Genomic DNA, 24575 nt, shown 5'->3' on the forward strand with positions numbered 1-24575 from the left:
GCATATTTCCACGATAAAATTCATACCAATAATAAATGCACCTTTAAAATAAGATATCTGTTTGGTAAACAATTTTTGAACTTAATATAATTGTACTGTCTTTGATTCTATGCAGAAATATAATTTGATTGTATGCAGAAAAACATTGCTTAAAGTGGAAAAAATTTTATCTGTCTGGGTAAATCAACTGCCGTGTATGTGGGGTAATTGAATTTTCCTTTTTTCAACAATAACTGGTAAGTTAAACAGAAAGTCTTAGGATAGCCTTGACCCATTGTTTGAACATAGGCTGCCTTTAAACCCTCAGAAGTTGTCAAGCTTCCAGATTGTTGCTCCGGCACCCATTACCTCTTCCCATGTAAATTCAGACAGAGAAACACTTAATGTCTTTTATCCACTTTTGTGCATAATATTTTAATTCAACATTTTACAAAGATGTCCTTCAAAAATGCCCCTAACCAAATAATGTATTTCTAATTATTATGTCCGGAAGAGCAGCATCATACTCCTCTGAGCTTTCAATAAAACAAATCTAAAACACAATTTGAGGCTCTGATTTCCGAAAAGAAATTAATTATATGGAATTTTTCCCACTGGTTCTTATGTTCCCCTGATGTTTTCAGCACTCGCAAAGAAATCTACCACAGGCCCCAAACAAATGCATTATTTCACGCAATGGATACTTAAAACTGAGGCCAGTGAGGTAACATGAAATTTACTGGTATATTTTCGCCGAGGGAGTAATTTGAGGGCTCCTGCAGGTAATAATCTGCTACAGAAGCTGCAGTAGTAAGCTGTATTTTTGAGAACCTTTATTCTTTTCTCTTATTTGAAAGATCATGAAATACAGACCACACATCCGAAGGACCTCAGTGGCTACAGGCAGGTAGCACTGATCTCGCCTCCGATAAAGACCCTCCAGAGGTTGGTCCTCAACTGTTTTCGGCCCCTTGTGAGTTCTTCGTTAGATCCGCTGCTGTTCAACCACCAGCCTGGTATTGGGGTGGATGATGCTATCATCTACTTCCTACACCGAGCTTTGATCCACCTGGAGAAGCCTGGAAGCACTGTGAGCATTATGTTCTTTGATACCATCCAGCCGGGACATCTAAGAGCGAAGCAAGAGCTGCCAGGAGTGGACCACCACCTGCCCCAGTAAGGGTGCTTCTGCAGCACCCAAACTGCGGGTGGTCTTACTGTGAAGACACAGGGCTGTGTCTCTGACAGGCGGGTCTTCATTAGGAGGTTGCTGCAGGGAACTGGGCTGGCACATTTGCTGTTCACGCTCTACACTGCTGACTTCTTCATCAACTCCCCAGGCTGCCTTCTTCAGAAACCCTTCGAAAACTCTGCAATAGTTGGCCTCATCACAAGTGAGGACAAAAAAATTGAGAAAGTGGACACAGGGGTTTGTGGACTGGTGCTGACGGAACCGCCTCATGATAAAAGCGGGGAAAACTATTAATCTACTATGTGAATGTACTGGTTATAAGGAAGTTAAAAGGAGTTTACCTCCACATCCTCATACTGAAGAAGTCTCTTGGAAAAGAGACAAAACAATTCAAAAAAGAACTCATCCAAAGGACCTACTCAACTTTTTGATTTCTTTACCTTGATTATTGAGATGCATCAGGCCGTTCGACAGTATATTTACTGCATTTACTTACATACGGTGCTATTATATCTGCATAAAAGGTAATAATGCTCCATGTTGTTACAGCATTCCAAATGAGCCAACAAAATCCTAAACTGTTCGCATTTATCTCAAGACCTGTTGTCTTACTACCATCAAAGCTGCTTTATAACAATTGAATAAGCAGCTGAATGCTTGATATAGTTCTCAATGGCTGTGAAAGATGGGGAAAAAAGATGGACCTCAAAGTATTCTAAAGTTTTCTGTCTCACAAATTTCTAAAAGGAACTTTTGCGAGATTCATATGTGCAGTGCTTGATGGAGGTGTCAAAATCACAACCAACACAGTATAATGTAATAAAACATGGACTGTCATAAAATGTGGGCTGCAGTATTATCAAATATTTTTTTTTTTTTTTTTTGAACTGCAGTATGGTTCAAAAAGGCCTGAGGAATCGTCAGTGTTCGTTCACAATATGAAAGGACATTGCTGTATTTTGGGTATATGCACCATTTCTGTGTCTTGCACATTTTAACTGGAGGTAAAATGTTTCGCCACATCAGACGTAACTCCAATTCGTCAGCCAACCACCGAGCTTCTGCTCAGAATTGCACCAAAGCTTTCAACATCACAAAATAGTAATATCAGATGCAAGCTCTCGATAGCAGAGCAAACAGGCCGATCCTAAACTTAGAGTCAACATTCTTGTCCCCGAGGTAAAAGCAGACTGCCTAAAATCCACTACCCTTCAGTACCCTTACTGGCGATGCTCTGACTTTGAACATGAAAAAGTGATTTCTAAATGGCAAAACATCTTCTCTGACTCAAAGGCTCGAACTATCTTGGAAGCGTAAGAAGCGCATCTGCTTTGACCTTGTGTGGCATCAAAAAAACCCATAAATATTAAAAAAGTCTGCATCTGATCCGTTGCCCTCAGCAGTGTTTGCAAAGGTCACAGCCCAATCGAGTCTAAATCTGTTTTCTAACACCAAAAATGACACCTCGTGTGTAGCGTGTAAGGTCTTCCACTGAGCAGTGTTATCACCACCATGCTGTGCAAAATAACTCATAAAGACCCAGGCTACACAACCTAACTCTAAATCAGAAACAGCCTTTATTTTAATCCCATGTAAAATAAACATTTAGACTTTGCATATAAAATTCTGTTTATGTCTTTTATTATCCATTATGTAATACTTTGCATGCTCACAAGGCAAAGGAAATGAGGAAGTCCCTTGCTGCGTATGGCCTTGAGAATATTCATTGCATGAGTGGCCCATAAATCACAAATGTATGTCATTTCCATTACCATGACATATATACATAAACCCTTCTCTTTTGTATTATATTAAAGAGTATTTTCCAGTGAAGTGTATTTCCCAACCTAATGCTAGAATGAGGCGCTTGGGAAATACAGGGACAAAGAGGGGAGGAAACAAATGTTTCTAAATGCAGGAGTATCTAAGTCCATTGTCAAACCCAAGAAGAGCTAATAGTAATTGATCCTCATGTAGCAGCAACACTCAAGAAATCCATCCATTGATAAACACTTTGTTGAAAAAGTCACGCCGTAGCTCCAGCACTGGGCCCTCGTTTCATTTGTGAAAATGAGCCAGCAATTTATTTCTAATCCGAAAATGGTGGCAATGGGCTAAACACAACAGTGTCTGCGCTGCTCTCTCAATATGATTTATGGGGGAGAATCTCTGTATATTTCTTTGGCAATAATGAGAAAATACAGCAATAAATCTGGGAATGTCAGGCAATTTTGGTATCACCTTGTTGGAATATCTGAATACATTATCAGAAAAGAGAAGAGGCAGAGGGGGAAACGTGTTAGACATTGCAGCGAGGAAACGCTTGGCTCTGCTTCTGAAATGTGGCTCAGCATTTCAGGCTTCATTTTGAATGTCTTTGGAACGTGAAATCCCAAGACAAAGTGTCTTTTTGACATTTTATAAACTAAAGTCTTAATCACTTCATTAAAATAGTAATCAGTCCATGGCTTTGTAATGAAAATAATTGTTAGATGCTTCACTAATAAGTAAGTAGCCTTGGCTTTTCGTGATTTGTCTGCTAAGCCAAAGGTTTGTGTCACAATAACAAAATTTGTTCTATTGTGTTGTATACCATCGCATAATTATGTGTAATTATTGTGTAATTACATAATTACGGTTCCCCGCCAGAGTAAAACAGGGTACACAAAGAATTTCTTGATGCAGCACAACTCTTTATGAGCTTGCCTTCCCTTTCAGCTGTAATCACTTAAAGTTAAATAAAGCTTACATACACAGTCTTGTTTCTAGACATGCTTGTCATCATTGCAAAGGTCATCGAAAACCCCCATTCCAGCTGCCTGCCTAACTCCACCCACCTCCAAGCCTTTCCTCTGTCTCCCACTCACACACACACACACACACACACACACACACACACACATACACACACACACATGGGCTGAAGAAAGCGTACCACGAAAGAGGTTGGTATGGAGATCACAAGCTCATTTGTCTCTTTATCAGACTGTGTCTCCCTCTCTCCAGAGGAGGTGTCTTTTTGAAGAATGTGCCACGGTTGGGAGGATGAATTTGCATGATGAACTTGGAATTTATTTATTTATTTTCCATCAGACATCTCCCTACCATCATTCCGCCCTCCCTCCCTGCCTTTTCTTTATTTTAAAAACTGATTTCCATTAGACTCGGGGCAGCCCCAGATTCTTAAAGGAAAGGCTATAGATAATGACTGTGGCCCTTAAGCTGTCGCACATAGAAGAGCAAAGATTTGTTACACCCCCACGGAGCATTCACACAAAAATCCTCCATCGTATTGTGAAGCATCACAGTTTTAGAGACACTTCCCATTATAGCTATCCACTGGCATTAGCCATAAACTCCAAAAAAAAAACACAATGGAGGAATATAATAGGTTGCAGGTGCAGGGAGTAAGTAAGAAACAATCTGATTAGAGGATCACACGTTATTTCTTTTTCGCTGTATGATAAATATCTCAGAGATTGCCATCTCAGCTAAGCATATCTTGGTTTGTTAAAAATGGATAGAGCCATGGATAGAGGTAAATTACTCACAAAGGAATCGTTTTCACAGATGTTGCACAGTTACAGCAATACTCAAGGCCCCTTCAAGCCTTTGATGATAGCTGTGGAGCTATGATATTGACGCAGGACAAAGAATTGCTTTATCATTACCAGTCCACAAATTTAGGTCCGAGGGATATCTGCAAAGAAAATCCATTCTAAACGCATTCTCAGAGTGTTTTTGAGTGCAGCAAATACTACAGCCCCTCGGATATTTAACCTGCAGAAGGACGAACGAACATGGAATCGTATGATAAGATTGAGGCACCTTTTTCGTCAGAGCATTGATCTTTATTCCATAACAACAACCCGGGAATGGTAATAATTGCCGGTTTCCTTTTAGCACTATCATTTCATGGTAGTGCTGGGTTTGCTGTGATTGAAGAAAAAGAAATAAAATATTGGCTTTTTAAAGATTACTACATGTGATAACTCTTATTAATAAATCTATAGTTATTTGATTACTATGTATCATAATGTATTATGTACAAACATTTACAGCACCCTCGGTATTTTGTGTAAAAAGTCTTCAAATCTCACTATCAAGATTAAAACTGAAACTTTTAATCTTATGCCTCAAGCATTGTCTGACTACATATTTTAGTATACACAGCTAGATCACCACAGAAGCCAGGCTGCCTCAGATCTTTTGGACAAGTAAAAAACATCTGCCACATCACTTCTTTTTTTTCTTTCGGCATGAAGATGATTTTGGACTATGCCTGATTTATATTAGCCTCTCTCCAAAAATAAGAAAGACAAGGTTGCATGCGAATGAAAACAGATTTTGGTTTGCAAAAGTCTGGAAATGGCCACAAGAAGATAAAGTTGAAGCTAGATGTTTACACACACCACAAAAAAGACACATTCCCTTTTTTTCTCCCAGTTGAAACTTTTCCTGTCTGAGGACCGTAACAATTACCAGAATTATTTCAATTAGTCGATGCCAAAATACTGAGGGACAGTACTCTAGGACTGTTCGATTATTTTCCATAGAGTCAGAACTTTACGTATGGTTAATGAGCATTTGGTAGAAATGCAATAGGTATCCTTTCACAAGCTTCTCACCAGAGTTTAGGGATTCTTTTCTCATTTCTCCAGACAGTTGTAGCATGTAACACGTTTAGGTTTGTAGACTGCCTTGTTTGCAAATGTTGCTTTACTATTTCCACATAAGGCTCTTTCCTTATGATGCCAACACATTGAAGAGCTTCAGTCTCACCTGCAGCATAACATAATGAAGTAAACCCATTACATCACAGATGGGGAGGTGTTCTCAGGCCTGGAAGCTTCCCCCTTTGCCCGACAAGTGTAATAAAGGTCATTGTGGCCAAATTTGTAAACTATATTCTGGCTTTTAATTGTTGCTTTTACAGGACTGGCTTCTTCCTCGCTCAGTGGCCTCTCAGCCATGTCTTATTTTACTGTGGACAAAGGCACTCTCTGACTGCTGTGCCGTTTACACCTGCGTATAACTTTTGGAACAGATGGACGTGGCACTTTTAGCCATCTTAATGCATTATCTAAGGTTGACCCAGACATGTGTTACTCCGAACGTTTCTTCCTGGTATCTTATCTGATTGATTTTGATGGTTGCATGATGTCACACATGGATGCAGTGTGTTTGAGGTCTGCTTAAGAATACATCCACAGCGACTGCCTGCAATTGACTTAGATATTGTAAGATAACTTATCAGTAGCTGTCACAGCCATGACAGAATCATCCTGACTTCCTCAAGTTGTTTAAAAGCATAGCAATTTTACCATGCGGTGATTTTGCATTTGAAATACGTACTTAGGTATACTCTAAATAAATCTCTCTCTGATTATTCCAGCGTTTAGCAAATAAAAATATTTGTTGTGATAACAACTGACCTTAAACAGGAAATGTTTATTTTGATTTATGCATAGTTACTCATTTAAACAAACCAATATCTACAGTCAGAGCAGCATTTAAACAGAAGTATAAGTAAAACTGTAAACGAGGGTTGAATGATGATGCAAGTTTATCTTTCCACTATGCACACAAAATCTGAAGCCTACCGTGTAAAAGAAAATAGTGTAGAAAGGTTTTCAGTTTAAGATTTAGATAAGAAATTAATTTGTTTTTCAGATTCTTCACACATCCTCACTGGGGTTGTCAGTAAATCTGGTGAGCCCAGCCTTAGATGTCACATGTTTGCTTTGAGAGAAGCACGATTTGAGACAGTTGGCCCTGTTCACTTGTGGATTACAAACTAATCTCAGTCGGCAAAATAAACAGTAATATTAAAGTTTTTCTGTCAGTGTTTCTGCTAACCTTCTTAGTTATAGCCTTTTGCTTTTTGCACGTTTTAAAAAATACCAGAATTTTGATTTCACGTTGCAGGGTACTCTCTAATTCAGCTCAGGGACCTGCTCCTCTCTGTTTGTCCTCAATCTAATGAAGGAGCCACATGTGCATGAAAAATATCAAAGATTATTATACTCAGAGTGTCAACATTAAGTTTTATCTCTTCAACTAAGAACCGGTTTGTTGTTCCTCTGAGCAACACAAAGCAATAATGAATCAGTTTAGCTGAGTTATGAATCTGTCAAGCCAAAGTTGAACACCAGAGGAGAATACACTCTGACACTGAATCATTAATGATTAATCATCTCACATGGGGAATCCATCTGAACATAGACTGATGTGTGTGCATGTAGATTATGCCTTTCGTTATTCAAGCAATACTAGTAACTCATGAGACCTAATTTTTAAATCATCGGTTTTCTAAGTAAAACATAAAAACCCAGTCCAGATAGCTATTTGTATGCTGACTTGGCATGTACCACAACAGTAAAGAGAAGGTAGTAGCTCAGACCGTCAAGGTTGTTGTACATTGCGGTTCTGTAAAATAAAAATAAAAGCAGCATAATGAATGGTTCTGACTCTTAATCACAGAAGACTCTCATGCATTTTTATTGGATATAACTTGTAGGGTCTCTTTCCAAAGATCATTGGCAGCTTAACCTCAGTAGATTAAACATTTATGGTACCCAGCCTGCAACACAGCCAGAGTCACAGAATGTCAGGTTTTCAGAAATGCTTGATGTCATAAACCAAGAGAGATACAGATCTTAACTGTCATTTTTAAAGGGGTGTCGACACATAATAAGGAATTAAATTTCGTCATCACTGTCCAATGCACAGCTTTTGTTACCAAATAAGGTGAGGTCAAGGTCTACACAACAGGTCACAACACTTATTTTTAAGTCTTATTTGATATGCTGATAATAATTTTTATTAAAAGTATGTAGTTAAAAAAATAAAACAGAATAAATCTTGAGTTTGAGCCACTCATCTTTTCTTGGCAGGGACAAGGTAGCTGGCCGGAGTGGGCAGAGAGAACTGCATCAGAAAAAGACAAAATCCATGAAAACCAAACTCTTAGAGGGCAGCCATCGGCTTTGAATAGTCTGTGAAACAACAAGACAGAGACATGAACAAGGATAAGTAAAGAAGCCTTCGATGGAGAAAGAAAAAAAAGAGCTAAATTACCGTTAGCGATGTCTTGTACATAAATGAAGAGTGTTAACAACAATTTGAAGAGAGGAGCTTAGTGAATCACAGAATGTCCTCCAGCAGTATAGACGAACTGCAGCATAACTAAGTTGATGGCTCAGGGTCACTCAAACCTGCCCTAACTATATAAAACGAAGGTCCAAGGCTTAATCTTCACGGTGAAGAAACTTCCTGCTTTTCAAACTCCAACCTGGAGCTGATTTCACATTATCATGAGAGCTGAAAGTCCTGCTTTGTATTCTCATATTTTCAGGAAACTTTAGGAAGGAGAAATACCTCTGCAACCTGACAGTGAAGAGCTATTTTGGGAAAATATGGATTTATGAGGTAGTGAGATCTGTTGGAGCTGGGTCATTATTAGAAGTGTTTATTTTTGACTACTGAAGCTAAAAACAAACAAGAACCTTATTGAAGGTCAAGGTTACACCTTACAGTGTAATTAGAAGTCTAGACTCTATCATCTGGAGGCAGTGAGATTCACAAACAAGAACCTCAATCTTATCTGAATTAAGAAGCAGAAAATTTAAATTGATTAAAGCCTTCAGTCCATAACATAGTATTTTAGTCATACTGATTGGTTTAATAGGACTTCACAGTTATGTATACCGTGTCATGCTGAAGTGTCAAAATCCCTTGAGTGTTTTGCTATATTACAAATACAAACTTAAATATTTATCATCTGTATTTTAATGTGACACACCTGCACAAAGTAGCAAAGAAATGTGAAGAGGAAACAATTTTTGCGTGGCTTTTATAAGGATTTTTAAATAGAAATATAAGGAGTGGGGCATGTATTTGTGTTCGGTCTCCTTTTCTCTTTTACTCCGAAATAAAATCTAGTGCAACAACCTACCCTTTAATCACCTAGTCAACCTCTGTATCATTTCTGTTAAGTTATAAAATAGTATGCAACGTTTTGGTTCGTCTAATAGAGCATTGTTCAGTCCATCATCTATAAATGGAAAGAGTGTTCCACAACCGCAAATATTCCAAGACATGGCAGGCCACCTAATTGGACAGGTCAGAAAGGAGGAAATAAATCAATGAATCAACCAAGATGCCCTTTGTATCCCTAAATGATATGCAGAGATCCATAGCTCAGGTGGAAGAAGAAAGTTTTGCATTCCAGAAAGCTGGCATCTACAGGAGAATGGCAAGATTTTAAATCATTTAAAGAAAAACACAAAATTCCTTTCTGCCTTTTAGCAATTATGTGGAAGCATGCACTATGTATTGTAACTCTTTAGCTAACATGCAAAACACCATGCCCACTGTGGAAAATTCTGGTTGACAGCATTATGTTGTGGGACTTCTTTCTAGATTTGAGACTCTCTCAGTGCCATTGTGTCTGATATCATCATGAAAATGTTTCAGAGCTAGACTCTTGTACTTTGTGGGCAGGACTAATTGTTGTCTGTCCCCATCTCACCTGTAGAGCAACCCCTTTTCTAGATGCAGCTTCTTCCACTCATGTAACAGCTTCCTAGTAAGAATGCCAACAATTGTCCTCTTTTCTTGAGCAAGGAATTCTTTCTCTGCCTTGAATTTTAGAACCTCTCAAATGGTCGACTCGGGTTATCTTGCTGTGATTTAACAATCTCATCACGACTCAGTGTTGGCAAGCGTGTCTAGTGAACTAACGTGTAGTGCTGCCACCAAGGCAATATCTCTCCTCTGAACAGCCTTGTTTTCTTCTCATGTTGTGCAAACAGGCTCCTGGAACAGCCTCCTCAGTGCAGGATGTCATGTAGGGTGGGAGGGGGGGGGGGGGGGGGGGGGGGTTAGGGGAGATGGGGGACAATATATCTGCTTTGATGTTTGTCTTTCCAGGTTGATGTTTAACATCAAACTGGAAATTAAACCGTTCTCCCACCCAGCTGTTGGACACACCAACAGGTCCAACACAGTGGTTCAACAGCTGGTCCAATGCAAGGCAAGGCAAGGCAAGGCAAATGTTTTTGTATAGCACAGTAACAAGACAATTCAAAGTGCTGCACATGAACTGGACATAAGAAAATAAAACAGAGGAAATTACACAACTGTGGACTAGCGGCAGTAGGTCAAGATAAGTTGGACTAGAAACTTAATCCAATGATGTTTCAGTGAACTAAACTGAACATTGAAAATTTAAAGGCAACTCTAAACAAATAGGTTTTTAACCTTGATTTAAAGGATCTCAGGGTTTCAGCACTTTTACAGTCTTCTTGGATCTGATCCAGATAAGTGGGGCATAAGAACTAAATGTTGCTTCTCGTGAGAACATAGTCTTCTCAAAATGCACGTGAGGGAGTTGTTGTCTATATAAACTGTGTGGTGCAGAACTTCTCACACACTGTCCATTACAAAGGGAGAAGCTCCAGATTCCCACTGTAGAGGCTGTAGTTTCTCCTAGTGGGTGTCAGTGTTTTTGAGCCTTAACCCTTGACCCTCAGCTTTCCTTCCTGGGGCGCAGGAGCTAGGAGTCTTGTGTCCTTGGGCAAGACACTTCACCTGCTTTGCCTGCTGGTGGTGGTCAGAGGTTCCACTGGTGCCGATTGTCTGGCAGCTTCGCTTCTGGCAGTCTGCCTCAGGACAACTGGGGCTACAGTGCAGCTTACCACCACCAGCGTGTGAAGGAATGGTTGAATGGCTGAATGTAGCGGAAACCACTTTAGGGTCGTCGGACTTGATAAAGCACTATACAAGTACTGGGAATTTACCATTCATGTTGGTAAAAAAAAAAAAAATTCTCTGAGACCTCTCTCAGATGTCAGTGTGCAGTACAAAAGGTGAGTTGAACTCTGAACTCTGGTGGCACTGATCAAGTCCCCAATAATCTGTTACAAGTACTAAGGCTGGTGCTAGGGCAACAGAAGCTGAAATTCGTGAAAACATTAATTTCATTGTTAAGTGATTCAGTCAATCCATTTTGCCCACCAACCATTGATGGTTTTTCATTTTGATGGTTTTATCAAAATGTGCTATGAGCCCATGCACAAAAACAGCTTTCTGTGCAGTATTGGTGATATTTGTTGTCTCATCGCAAGAGAAAAATACTAAATATTCCTTGCAGTGTCATTCAGTAGCAATGTTTCCATCCAGTTGTCATGCAAATTTTGACCAAGCTTTTAAGATGTCTCCAAAAAGTAAAAAAATAAATTGTGAATTTAACATGTTTCCATCCACTGGTTTAGAGCGAACTTAGTAGGCTACATAAAACATAATTTTGGCAGAAGTTGATGTTAGGCATGGCTGTAATAAAAAGGAAATGTATGTTGCAAAATAGCATAGACCACACATCTAAGAAAAATAGACAGAGGTTTTCAGGAATGTGGTGCTATCGGGCAAGTTGTAATTGCTCCATCAAGTCAACTCGCAGTGGCGATCTTACATGCTGTCCGGAGCCGTAAAGAAAGAAATGCAATTCTTCGTGCCTCATGCAACTTCACAATCCGTGTAAAAAAAAAAAACACTGATGGAAACACGGGTAATGTTTTTTGAATATCATTTGCCTTATCTGTGATTCTGTCTTCAAGTGTACTTCTGGACAAACTGATGTTTTCATTTAATTTCACTTTGTCTCAAGCTCAGGTTCTGCAACACCAATGGTGTATTTGTTCTCAAATGTTCCCTGCATAGAAGATTCAGCTTCTTGGCTAGTGATTCACTAACAACAAAATTTGCTCTCATATAGCTGACTCTGTCGTGCAGCATGGTAACATTTTTGGTCTGCAACTGTCCTTTGCGTTCCTCCATCTTATTTCTATTTTTATTTTTTTTAGATATCTTTATTTGTCAGTGCAATTGTACATTACAACGTAATTTGTCTTCTGCAGTTACACATATCTTAGTGAGCAGCAGGCAGCTTTACAGCACCCAGGGAGCAATCTGGGGCCCAGGGTTGAGCTCAGGGGACCCGTAGTGGCAGCCTGGTCTGCGGGGTTTGAACCAGGAACTTGCAGCCTTCTCAGAACGCAGCTCTAACCACTGTGTCACCAGTCCTTATCAAGCTCATTCTTGTAATTCTGGTCCAAATTGGACTTTTCCATCATTGCCAGTGTGTCCCTAAAAACTAAACACACACTTTTGCTTTTCTCTTCAACAAAAATGCAGCATTTGGGATTCACTTTTTTACGCAGTTGTCATGATCAATGTTTGTCAGTCTCATGTCACGCTGCTGCTTGATCACTTATGTTGTGACCCTGATGATTGCTTAAGTATATGGATTACTATTGCTTTTGTTGTAGGTATACCCTTTGTTGTTATTTGATTTCAATCACTTAATTTACTTGAACTTGGGTGGCAGACTGGACAAAAGGGTTCTGAAAGATTGTATACTGCCTGGAGGCCATAAGTTCCTCACTAATGACCTAAACCCTTCCACTGTAGGTCTGGCTGCATGTTTAAGATCCTTGTTCTGCTAAAAGGTAAGCATCCACATCAATGTCAAGCCTTATGCTGCCAGTAATGGAGTTCCTCCCAGGATTTCCCAGGATTTAGCTCTATCTTTCTTGCCATCTACTCTACCAGCTTCTCTGTCCCTATGGATACTACGCAAAGGTTCTATTGGACCCTCTCAAAAAGAGAGATTGAGGACTATGTCACTGAAAGGTGTCCATGTATGAAGCAGTAAAAGCCTGTCTGACACACTTGTGCATGCATGAGCAGCGTAATGACCATCTCCCCCTTGGAACTTGTATGTATTGATTACCTTCACCTTGAAGCCAGCCAAGGAGACCGTAAGGACATCCTTGTGCTAGTTGATCATTTCACGCGGTACACACAGACATACACAACAAGGAACAAGTCTGGACAGACTGCAGCCAACAGCATATTTAATTACTTTGTCCAACGCTTTGGCTTCTTTCAAACTGCACCAGGATCAGGTCGCAAGTTTGCGAGCACATTTTTTTTTTTGTGCGTTCCAGCAGCTGTCAGATATTGGGCACTGCCTAATAGCATTATATCACTCACAAGGCAGCTGTGCTGAGTGGTTTAACCACACGTTCGTACAGATGGGAAGGACTCAGGCACAAAAGGAAAAGAGCATCGGAAGGACCATCTTCCCCAAATTGTAAATGTGTATAGATTGATGAGACATAAGTCCACTGGCTTCTCACCTTATTATTTAAGATAAGATAAGATAGGCTTTATTGATCTCACATTGGAGAAATTCACTTGCCACATCGGCTCATAAGAGAAGGTGCAAAGTAGGAAAGGTGCATCAGTTATATACAGTGAATCTTCATATATACAGTGGATCAAAAGAATACAAAAAGAATAAAAATACAAAAAGAAATAGGAATGGGCATATGATGTCTTATTTACATTCACAGTGATATATATATATATATATATATATATATATATATATATATATATATATATATATATATATATATATATATATATATATATATATATATACATACATACATACATGCATACATACATACATACATGCACATATATGCATACAAACTTAGTTTATGTAACTGTATTTTAATTTGAATTGGATTTAACTGGAATACACTTTAATGGGATGTGATTAAGATAGGCTCCACCGAAATTGATTACATTTTACTGCATATAATTCAAATTCTTAACCTTTTTAATTGTGCTCTGTGGTTATTTTTGTGATACAATGCTACTACATGATTTGAATTTAACTTTGGTCCTTAAACTAGAAAAATGCATCCACAGAAAGAGCAATAATGTTAGTCCAAACACAGAACCAGACAAAACTGCAAGTTCAACCCACCTGGAAAACAAATATCATAATGCATCACAAGTAAAACTTTACAGAAATACGGTATTCTAGGCAATTTTACTTTTTAGCTGTGATGAAGTGGTATCAAAGTTGAGTCTCGTATTTTTGTTTTTGCTCATGAAAAACACATCTTGTTCATATCTTAACAAATTTGAAGGCTTTTAGTTTGGCAGCATTTTACACTTTGGGAATGACAGTTGTTTGCTATAGAAGTTAGTTTGTATATTCATAAAATAAGTAAATGGACATTTTGCTCTCACAAATGTACATGTCACTATGTCTGAAGAAATATTTTCTGAAAACATTCGTTGTGCCTATAGTGTACTTTGTGAAAATTGAAGGAAAAACAGATTTGCCTTCAAAGGACCAAATGCTTGAAGTCCTATATTGCCTAATTAGAGTCTGTATAATGACATGAGGAGCCACATGTTGTCATAAGCTTTCAAATGTGCCTGCAATTTAGGATAAAATACAGCCAATGTAAGTCAGTGATCAAAGCAGGTTCTATTTAGATCACATTATATGTATGTTTGCATAAATAGCTAGTACAATATCATTATTTATTGTGCATATTTGTCTTATTGGAGTCTATCTGTGCAGCTGTGGTTCCTAAAAGGTAAACTTTGATATTACTTTGGAGTCATTCAGAGAAGGAACTAATTGTAGTGGGGGCATTCGTACATCATATATCAGCTCTAATGAACACAAATATTGCTTACATTTCTCTGTCTGCTCAAGTAGAATGTTTTTCAGACAAATCGGTAGCTGTGCTGATTTTTCAGAACATCAACAATACACCTAGAAATACTGAAGTGTCTTTGACCGCTTCATTTTGTGTGACACAGCTGTCCTCTGCTCCGCTGAACACCTTGTTATCTTGATTGCACGATCCTGCCCTTAACTGAAGTCAGGGAAAACAATAATTTTACAAAGTGGGAAGTCCATATTCCCCTCAGACCTTCTATGCACACCGTGTAATTATTTATACAGCTGTATGCAAGAACACATCTCTGGAAGGACAATTCAGTGAGCACTTTTGACATTCTAAGATGCCAAACACAGTACCTAAAGGGAACTATAGAACAAAATGCTATTTGGTGCAAGCAAATGAGGAAAGAAAAACATTGTAGGGAATATAAAACACTGCAGTTGTTGACTTTGATCCATGCTAAGGTTCCTACCAGCAAGTCGTTAATGATCCTCACCCTCGCACAATATTGTGTGTATGCAGCTGAAGGCTGTGTATTGTTTGTTTGCTATTTCACAAAACATCCAGTGTTAAAAATCTCTCCACAGCAAAAAGTCATTTTCTTTTTACGTCATATTCTCCACTCTATGACTCTCCTGTGCCTCATGTAATGAAGCTTAAGCACACCGAAAACCTGAAAACTAAAACAAGACAATTCCCAATTTACACTGAGCATCTGAGTTCAGAAAAAAAAATTCTCTGTGTTGATTAAATCGTGTACCTGAAAATCCTTATTCATTTTGAAGCTGTTCTCAGTTCTTAATATTGTGTAATTCCGACTGCGGTTACTACAGTGGCTTGCTTTGGGACTGCTGCTCTCATAAATCTTTCTTAATGTCCTTTGCAACAATAACAACGTGTTCAGTTTGTTTTGCTGAGATTCTCGTCTCCATGTCTTTATACTTCTGCAGCCCTCCAACTTATGTACCCCCCCCCCCCACACACACACACACACACACACACACACACACACACAACCTTATCCTTGCAATAAAGCATTCCTTCTTGTAGCACAGGGTGGACAAAAGCCCATGATTTAGGAATAAATTCTTTTAAGATTCAAAATATATCTTTTTTATCACTTTTTATTTATTTTCTTTTTAATGCAGAGCAAAGGTGGCATCAAAGATTCATACAGTGGAATTTTCTGAGTTGACAACATCTACTGAACAAACTGCATAAGTTCCCTGAGTAAATGCCTGTCTCACTTACATATTTAAATTATTACCACGTATGCAAGTGGCCCAAATAAAAAAACACTTTTTGGATGCAAAGATCGAAACTGAGCTGATCACACTGCCATGCAAAAGATTGATATGGATTGCACATGGGCAAAAAGATAGAATTTAGTTCGCATTTCCCTGCAGCGTGAATATAGCTTTAGTGTCTCTGAAGTTTGCACAATAAAGTTGGAAAGTGGTCAGTGAGCTTCAACGTTTCAATGTCTTTGTGGGTTTGATGTCCCTCAGCAGTGCAGACCCTGACTCAGCCACTGTTTATTGGAATATATGCAGAGTAAATAAATTTAATTGATAATCTTCAGAATTAGGGGACATTTCTTTATTTTTTATCTGCTCTCAAGTAAGAATAGTGTCCCCTTTTTGGAAAGAATGTGTACAATTAGCAAAGCGAGATCAGAGACTTTCACATACTATACACTGATAAAGATGGTGTAGGCATCATAGCCCAATGCTCCCTCTTCATTACCACTAAAATCGTCAGAGCAATGTATTCAGTCTTTATCAAGATATCTGGAAGAACTTTAAATAATAAAGAAATAAGATATTTCTGGTATTCTGGGATTCTTTCTGAATGTCAGATAGGAAACCAAATACCCAGAGGCTTGAGGATGAATAAAACTAAATATTGGGCCAATAGAGTACAAAGGTTTCCTTCAAAAATGTGAACGGGTCCTAAATAAATGTTATTTTAATTTAATACACCTCACCATTACAAAATCTAAATCAAAGATGGACAAATAAGAAGTAAGGAAATATGAAGAACTGATGCAACAGCTCAACAAAGAAGGTTTTGTCTCTCACAAAAAATGATTTCTGAATCTTTGTCTTGTTTTCAAAGAGACATTCCACCCTATAAAATAAGAGGGTTACAAGAGGCTGTGCAAAGTCTATGACTGGCAGGCAAAAAAGAGGACCTATAATAAACATTTTACAGGCTCTTCCAAAGCTAAACATCAGGATAGACCTACCACAAGTGAGAGACAAATCTGAAGAGAGCAAAATGGAGGAGCTTCCTCAATCATATTTGCATCTTTAAAACAACCTTTAAGAACCATAAAAAATTATGAGAAAAAGCACAGGTGAACGGCGCAGATCCCATCTTACCTCAAAAGAAATAGAGACTAATTAACGTTTGTAATTTAAACCTCTCAGAAGCTGAAGAGTCAGTACTTGTAAAGGGTTTACTTTTTCTCCAACAAACAATATCAATGTATTTAAATTTAAAGTGGAAAATTTTAAATTCCTTAGACAACTTCTTTCCAAACGTTATTTTACAGATAACTCCTTATACTCTACCAGTTCATGCTGCACACAGGTCATTTCTGTCTGTTTCGATCTTAATTACACTATTTTAATCATAAACTTCTGGATATGTGGTTATCTGAGCTCTTTCAGAAGGCACATGATTTTAAAAGTAATTTAAATAAATGTGAGATTAAGGTTTTTGAAAATCTTGAACATAGACCTGATATTGTTATTCCACCCGCTGAAAAGGGAGGTCCCATTTTAGTTATGAAACCTTAGAAATAGGGATTTAGCCACAAGATGTTAGTTGTCGGATGACAAATGATATAGAATCAAACCCTACTGATCTAGTTAATACGGAGATCAAGGAAAAAAACAATGCTGCTTTGAGGAAGGATTGGATTAAGAAAGTGAAAGACTTTTTATGGCTTACCTAAAATGCTAAAATGTTAAGAAGACCCTCTCCTTTTCTTTAGTGTGGCAAGTCTTGCCAGTTTAACAGAGCTCTTGCCTCAGTTTGTTCATTTTTCTGTGAAAAATGTCTTTACCTTGCCCTCATTCTTTAGATACACTGGCTATACATAACACCATTGCAAGGTTTAAGTACAAACAAAAATATTTAAAAAATTACTTTTGATGTATAGAGCCTTTATGCATGTAAGGCTCTGACTCACTACCTTAACGATCAGAGAGTGATCTACCTTCAAATGAGTTTCTATTCACTTTGTCAGAAATTACTCTTACCAAGAACTTCATCAAAGATTTGGATTTTAACCCTTCCTGTGCTTGCCTATTGATGGGTCCCTGGAAGAAAGATACTGTTTATATTTAATCCTCGACCTGATATATTTATTTTCTAAATAGTTTGTGGAAGGGGTATATTGATGACAACCTGGTAATGTAGAGAGGTGTCTGAATTTCTCTGATATATAAATTAACACAACCAAATATTTTTTCGGTTACAATAGAGCATAATAACGCCTTGGTCCATTTCCTTTATCTCCCACTTTACAAAGGCAGCAAAATTACTGCTGAAACCAACATATATTGCAAAGCTTCGAGCAGAAATACCCTATTAAGAGCTGAAAGTAACCATCCACTTGCACAGCTGGTAGCCAAGAAAAAAAATACATAACTCTAAAACATTTGAGGATCCTTTAGAAGGGACCCATCGTTGAATTTCATCAGCTCTGCCCACCCCCTCTGATTACATTTGAGCGTTCCCCTAACTTAAGAGACAGATTGGTTCGCTCAGAAACTAGAACCACCATGTAAAATTAAATGCTGGCTTTCAAATCAACCCACAGGATCTTTTCACTGTGGTCACTGTTCTCAGTACTCCAGTTCATCAGACACTAAGGTTTCCTCTTATTCACACCCAGGTAAAAATATTCAATCAAATCCTTAATATACTGCAGTAGCACAAATGTGGTGTATTTACTGAAATGTCCCCGTGGTTTATGTTTGTACTGGGCTCATATAGCGAGGCATAAGATTGCTGTATGCACAGAAAAAAAGGATTATGTCATCTGGGTTCTGGGGAGAAGGGAAACCCTCCACCCCCACCCCCCATCCCCACCTCCAGAGGAGATGATATGATTAACCTTTTACTTCACAGAGGCACACTGGATTTCTACTTTTAACAAGCTGGAACCCAAGAACTGAATCTGTCATGCTCCCTCCAATGTGTTGTTGCTGGATGTATTTCTGCTAATTTTCCTTGTATTGCTAAATGGTTGTGATGTAACGTCGAAGGTTTGTGATATGCCCTGCTCTTTTTCAACTGTGTAAAACAAAAGAAAAACACAAACAAGACCCTGAGAGCACAGCAAAATTTATTTTGTCCTTATGAAATAGTACACTGTAAATTCTTCACCCTTTGTCCTGATACAAACCTGGGCGCATCACAAAGTACACGCATACTTCATATATATTAGAGGACTTGATGTTTCATAAAACATTTTTGATATGTCACACACCGGGCAACATAAAAAAAACTTTAATACAGCCAAAACATCAGGGCTGACTAAAAAAAATTCTAATGGGGTTATTCTGTACCATCACCATCTGTGGCATAACTTTAATGGGTACCCTACAATGATTTTCGCATTTTTTTCTTATTGTTGGCCCAAATTTACTTAGAAGGGACATACCATTCCAAATACATTTTGGTGTGTACTTGGAGTCACTAGGAGGGCAAAAATTTGAATTTAGTCGGTCCAGGTGCTTTATATTCTGTTTTCAATCGTTCAGTTTTCTCTATTTTCTATTACGTTTTTTGAACAATTACAGTATGTCGCTGTGTTTGCTGCAGAGCTACTAAACAAGGTCATGGACCTCCATCTTACCAGGCTCAAGGACACGAAAGCTACGAGTGGATAAGTCAAAATGTTTGGTTGTCGGGTGTATTACCCACACAATTCATTACACCGTGCCCGAGCATCAGAACCTCTAACCCCAATTTGGAAACAAAACGTTTTTCTGCGGCACTAGATAATCGTAACTCTGCTATCAAACTACAAAAATGGCTGAAGGAGATGGAGTGGAACAATAATGGGGAATTCAGACCAAAGATTTGCTGTTCAGCTCTATATAGACCACAACTAAATGATTTAAATGTGAAAAGGCAAGATTTAAAATGATTTGTGCACTTTAGGACCACACCTTGCGAGTTCTGATTTTGATAACCACAGTCAGCAGAATTTTTTTGTAGAGCTACCCAAAATAAACCATTATCATATTTAAGAGCTTGGCATTTTTTTAAGTGAAATTTTGTTACATTGGTAAAAAAAAAATATGTCCTTACCTGAGGTAGAAAGATTTCATGTCACTGTGAACTTGTTGAACAATAAACAAATCCTTGGAGTAGTGAAAGCTGGTCTGCTTTAACTGACTTTAGCAATTAAAAGCAAATCAAAGCAAAAATATTCCCATCAGGGGGATATGACCCTTTGTTAGCAATCATTAACTGTTTATAATTTCAAGAGACTGTTGTTGAGTTTGGTTGTGTTTTGTTCAGGTCAAAAAACACCCATGTTCTTATGTGGAGTTACGCTCAACATCACTGCATCAATCCAAACAACCAGCTGCGATTCATCAGTCCACTCTGTTTTTTCTAAGAATACTGTAAACTTCTGAATTATGCATCAGACCCTGTTGTGCAACAGTGTCAATGATTGCATGTTCCTGGTCTTTCCATGTATTGTAGGTTAAAAAGTATCCTGGTGGCTTATTCACTAAATAACCTGAAGAAGCGTACAAGTAATCTGCTTTTTTGAATCCAAGGATTTACCTACTTTTCCAACAGGTGATGCAGGACATTTCTACATACCAACACTAATGTGTGGTTTAAATGTAGACAAAGACAAGTCAATCTCTGGGCCCGTATTTGGGCAATCTTCTACTCTTCATGCACATGATAGTAGAAACAAAAGAACTATGATCAAGCCCCAATTTATTTACTTCACTTCCTTGTTTATATCTCTTTTCCCCATATCCCAAGATTCTTACGTAACTTTGAATTAAGTTATAATCAAAAGCAAGGCTGGGCCAAACCATCAAAACAAAATCCCAAACTGGAACTTGCCTTTTCAACATATTGCTTATGAAAACCGCAACGCATTTCCTTCAGAGACATAAGATTAGTCAGTCTGATCTCCATGTTTTTCAAAAATGAGGAAAAATCTTAATAATCCTCACAGGGAGATGCTTTACATTAAAAGGGTTCCCAGCTAACGCAACAGTTTACATTTGAGATACCACTACAAGATGATCTTCTTGTTTTACAGAGGGGATCTTAAACTTTTGGTTGGGGGAATATGCCGCTTGTTTGTCTTGGTGAAATAAAGCAGCATTATAAATCCTGCAAACTGAATCTAAAGCCGAAAGTACACCACTTTTAGTACAAATTGAGCGATATCATCCCCCACAATACCAACATCAACACAATCCTGTATTGAGATTCTTCAAATATTTTAGTCATTATACGTTTACTTAACAACAATGAATTGTTTTTCAAGATGTTTTCATTAAAGAAAAAGTACATTGTCTTACACAGAGAATTATTTTGTGTTTTTGTGACATGTTGGTTCCATTTTTTGGGCGATTTTTACATAATCTGTTTTAATTCAGACTGCCTGATATAGAAACAAATAGGAACCAGATGATATCGCTAAAAGAGATAAAACTGTTGCAAACGCTGTTTCCACCAAGTCCCTCAGCATCATGTTCTCCGTCTCATGTTTAGGAGCAGATCCAGGAGGACTTCAGGTGGCTTTACTATTGTAATCCTCATATTAGTGACACTTCATTTGAGCTCTTCTCACTAATCTCAGGTAGCGGTTACACTTAATGATTCTCCGGTGCCCTCATTCTGCTTAAGCAAATGGGAAAGGGGGAATAAGACAGACAAAGAGGCAGAGACGTGAAGAACAAAAAAAAAAATAGTAGAGAGAGAATGGGATAAGAGATGTGGTCCACTCGAGTCACTTAGCAGGGGAACAGTGCCATCTGTTGATGCAGCTGAGAGAGAGTGTGGTGCTGCAAAGTCGGCCAAAAAAAGGGACAACATTTATCCATGCAGCTGAAACACGCTCATCAATTTTTCCAAAATCACACATGAAGCTCATTTATTCTCAGGCTTCCTTCCTGAAAAATAAATATGAGAGAAGTGCGTAGGAATCACATTCGTCAGCTATAATGAAGCAAAGAAAAAGAGCTGCACATGGCAGAATGAAAACGAGTCACCAGCGAATATTTTTTTAATTGATCAGTCTCTTAGCAAAGCAAAGGGAGAAGGGGAAGGAAAACAAACACTCCAGAAATGTTGATTTGGAACAGACACTTCAGAGAACAGATTAGACTATCTAATTATCATCTTTGCCTTCGGATGACGCCTTTGATGTGAATGTGACTGCAGAGTCTTTCCCTTCACTCTGTAAATAATGAGAATTCTAATTAAGGGATGGAATAATCGCAGGGCTCATGGCCTTGATTTGCTTGTTATTAGGGCCGCTTAAATCCTGGGGGATGGATTGTGGGCATGTAGAAGGGCAATGTGGAGGGATGTTTGTACTCTTCTTTTTTTTTTCCAAGGAATTAAGGGAGTTTGGTGATTTACTGGCATGATGGCTTTTATGTTGTCAGTAGCTATGGAAAGGGCTGTCAATCATCTTAGTTATTGAATAAAAAGGATGTTGCTGCAGCTTTTCAACAAAGAGATTATGTGTTTACGCTGTGACCTGGTTTTAAACTTGTGTGGGGGTGGGAACTTTGTTGCACAATTTAGTGCTCCTCCGAACCTAACTTGTAGTTTATATCTCATGAATAAATGTTGGTACTGTGTACGATTATTACGAAGGGGGAACATTTCAGGTATAATTGTGGATCAAAAGCAATTTGTTACATATATTAGGCAGGAAATTAGATTTTATTTAATCCAAAAAGAGCTTCTTCTGGATGAGCAGTTTTATTATGATGAATTGCAACACTGTCTAGCTGAAGATAAATTAAATTTAGGTACAACACCCGAAAGATTTTTGTCAGGCAAGTTAAGAGTTGCAGTTTTGCTATGAGGGCATGCAATTGCTACTGTGATGACCACCATCATCGCCATCTAATTACTTTTACTGTTCTAAAGTTTAATCTTGGTAGATCCTAAGCAGTATTATATTAAAAAAGCTTTTCTCAGAAAGATTTAAGACACTCATTTTGTTCACTTTAGTGAAGGCTGTATTTTCAGACTAGTAGTGCTCAAACATCATTTTGTAGGTTTAGTTAATTGTTTAGGTCATGTTTCAATATTGAAAGATTTGAACATTTCATGAAATATTTTGTAGATTTAGCAAAAACACAAATTATTTACAGTGACTCTTTCACTGACTCTACAACCATTTTATTTATCAATCCAGCAATATACCTTTTTACCATTTATAGTCATTTAACTCGTACATAATTCTCTTTGACCACAATTAAGAACAATAGTAGTGATAAATTACACAATCTATTACATTTTTATTTCAGTTTGTCAGTTTGTTTTTAACAATGATCATTTACAAACTATAAATGTGAAAAGAAATACATCAAAGAAAATATCAAGAAAACCCATTGCCTAGTTGCAAAACGGAACAAAAAAGCTGAAATTAGGTATTGAATTGTAGCAATGACACTGCGGTAACTAAAATGCCATGTTATGGTTCAAATGAAGTCTGCAAATGTTCCAAATCACACCTTATTTTCTTCTTACACTGCTTCCAGAGGAGCCCTGCTTGTAAGCTTTTAAAGTGGTTTTGATCGATACTTCTCCTGAAGGTCTTTCAAAGTTTGCATTTGAACTTTATCTGCTTCTTCACTCATTCTCAGTGTAGTCCTTCTACCTGACTATCCCAGCATGAAGTGCAACGTGTCTATAAAAATTAGAAACCTGAACACCCAGGGCTTCAGCCCTGTAAAACTATCTAGAGCAGAATAAAAGCATTTAAACATCTTTTCTTGATGCAGAACCTGAAAGATACATCAGTTGATCTTTTGAGGTATTCAAAGTTTTCAGCCCTTTGGGAATCCGCCTGTCTGTGCTACAATAGCACTTTATGTTTAGTTCTCAACTCTAAGAACTTGATTGATATGATTTGCAGTATTTTTTAACTGATTCTCTTTCTTTCTTTTTTTGAGAGAGAGAGTATTGATGTTGAGCCAATGTAAATTCGTCTCACTTCAGTTATAGGTGAGTTACATTAGGTTCAAGTCAACAAAAGAAACAGCAAATTATTGTCCTTAGAATAGGCAGCTGGTCATAAAATGCCTGAAAACTGAAGCTGTTCAGTTCCTAAATCACAAAGGATTAATCAAAATTTTGTACTGAAATGGAAATCATGAACCTGAGGTTCCACTAACTTAGATTATGTGAGTCTTAATACAGTTTTATACTAAGTTAACCGGGTAAGTCAGCAGACAAACAGGAAACACTGAGATTTTGCTGAGTTGCTTTATTTGCTTAATTTACCCCAGTTAGGTGCTCACTGAAAAACTGCAGACGCCAACTGATTCATTCAGTTGAATCGTTTTACTTACTTGAGTTAAAAACTCACCAGCATGTCTGACTCTGATAATTCGGGAGAATTCATCCCTCCAGATAGTGGACTCTCTGTAAATGATGCACGCTCGGGTAATTTGGTTGGCTGACTTCCTCACACGGGTTATTTTCACCAATGGGAATGACACAAAAGGTGCCGACGACATGCACATATAACAGCAAAAAAAAAACAAAAAAAACTGGGAGTCAGATCAGGAGCACAGGAAGAAAATAGCAGTGACAGTTGT

General features: G+C 38.0%; 1 protein-coding gene across 1 annotated transcript in view; it reads left to right on the forward strand.

Annotated features, from left to right (window-relative positions):
* Positions 1–8104, forward strand: part of LOC110369531 — a 61985-nt gene extending 53881 nt beyond the window's left edge. The window contains exon 3 of the mRNA XM_036136083.1: positions 8068–8104. The gene's annotated coding sequence lies outside the window, so the exon portion shown is untranslated. The remainder of the gene's footprint in view (positions 1–8067) is intronic.
* The last annotated feature ends 16471 nt before the right edge of the window (positions 8105–24575 follow it).

This window comes from Fundulus heteroclitus, chromosome 4 (genome assembly GCF_011125445.2).
Source record: "Fundulus heteroclitus isolate FHET01 chromosome 4, MU-UCD_Fhet_4.1, whole genome shotgun sequence".
In the NCBI taxonomy this organism is placed as follows: Eukaryota; Metazoa; Chordata; class Actinopteri; order Cyprinodontiformes; family Fundulidae; genus Fundulus; species Fundulus heteroclitus.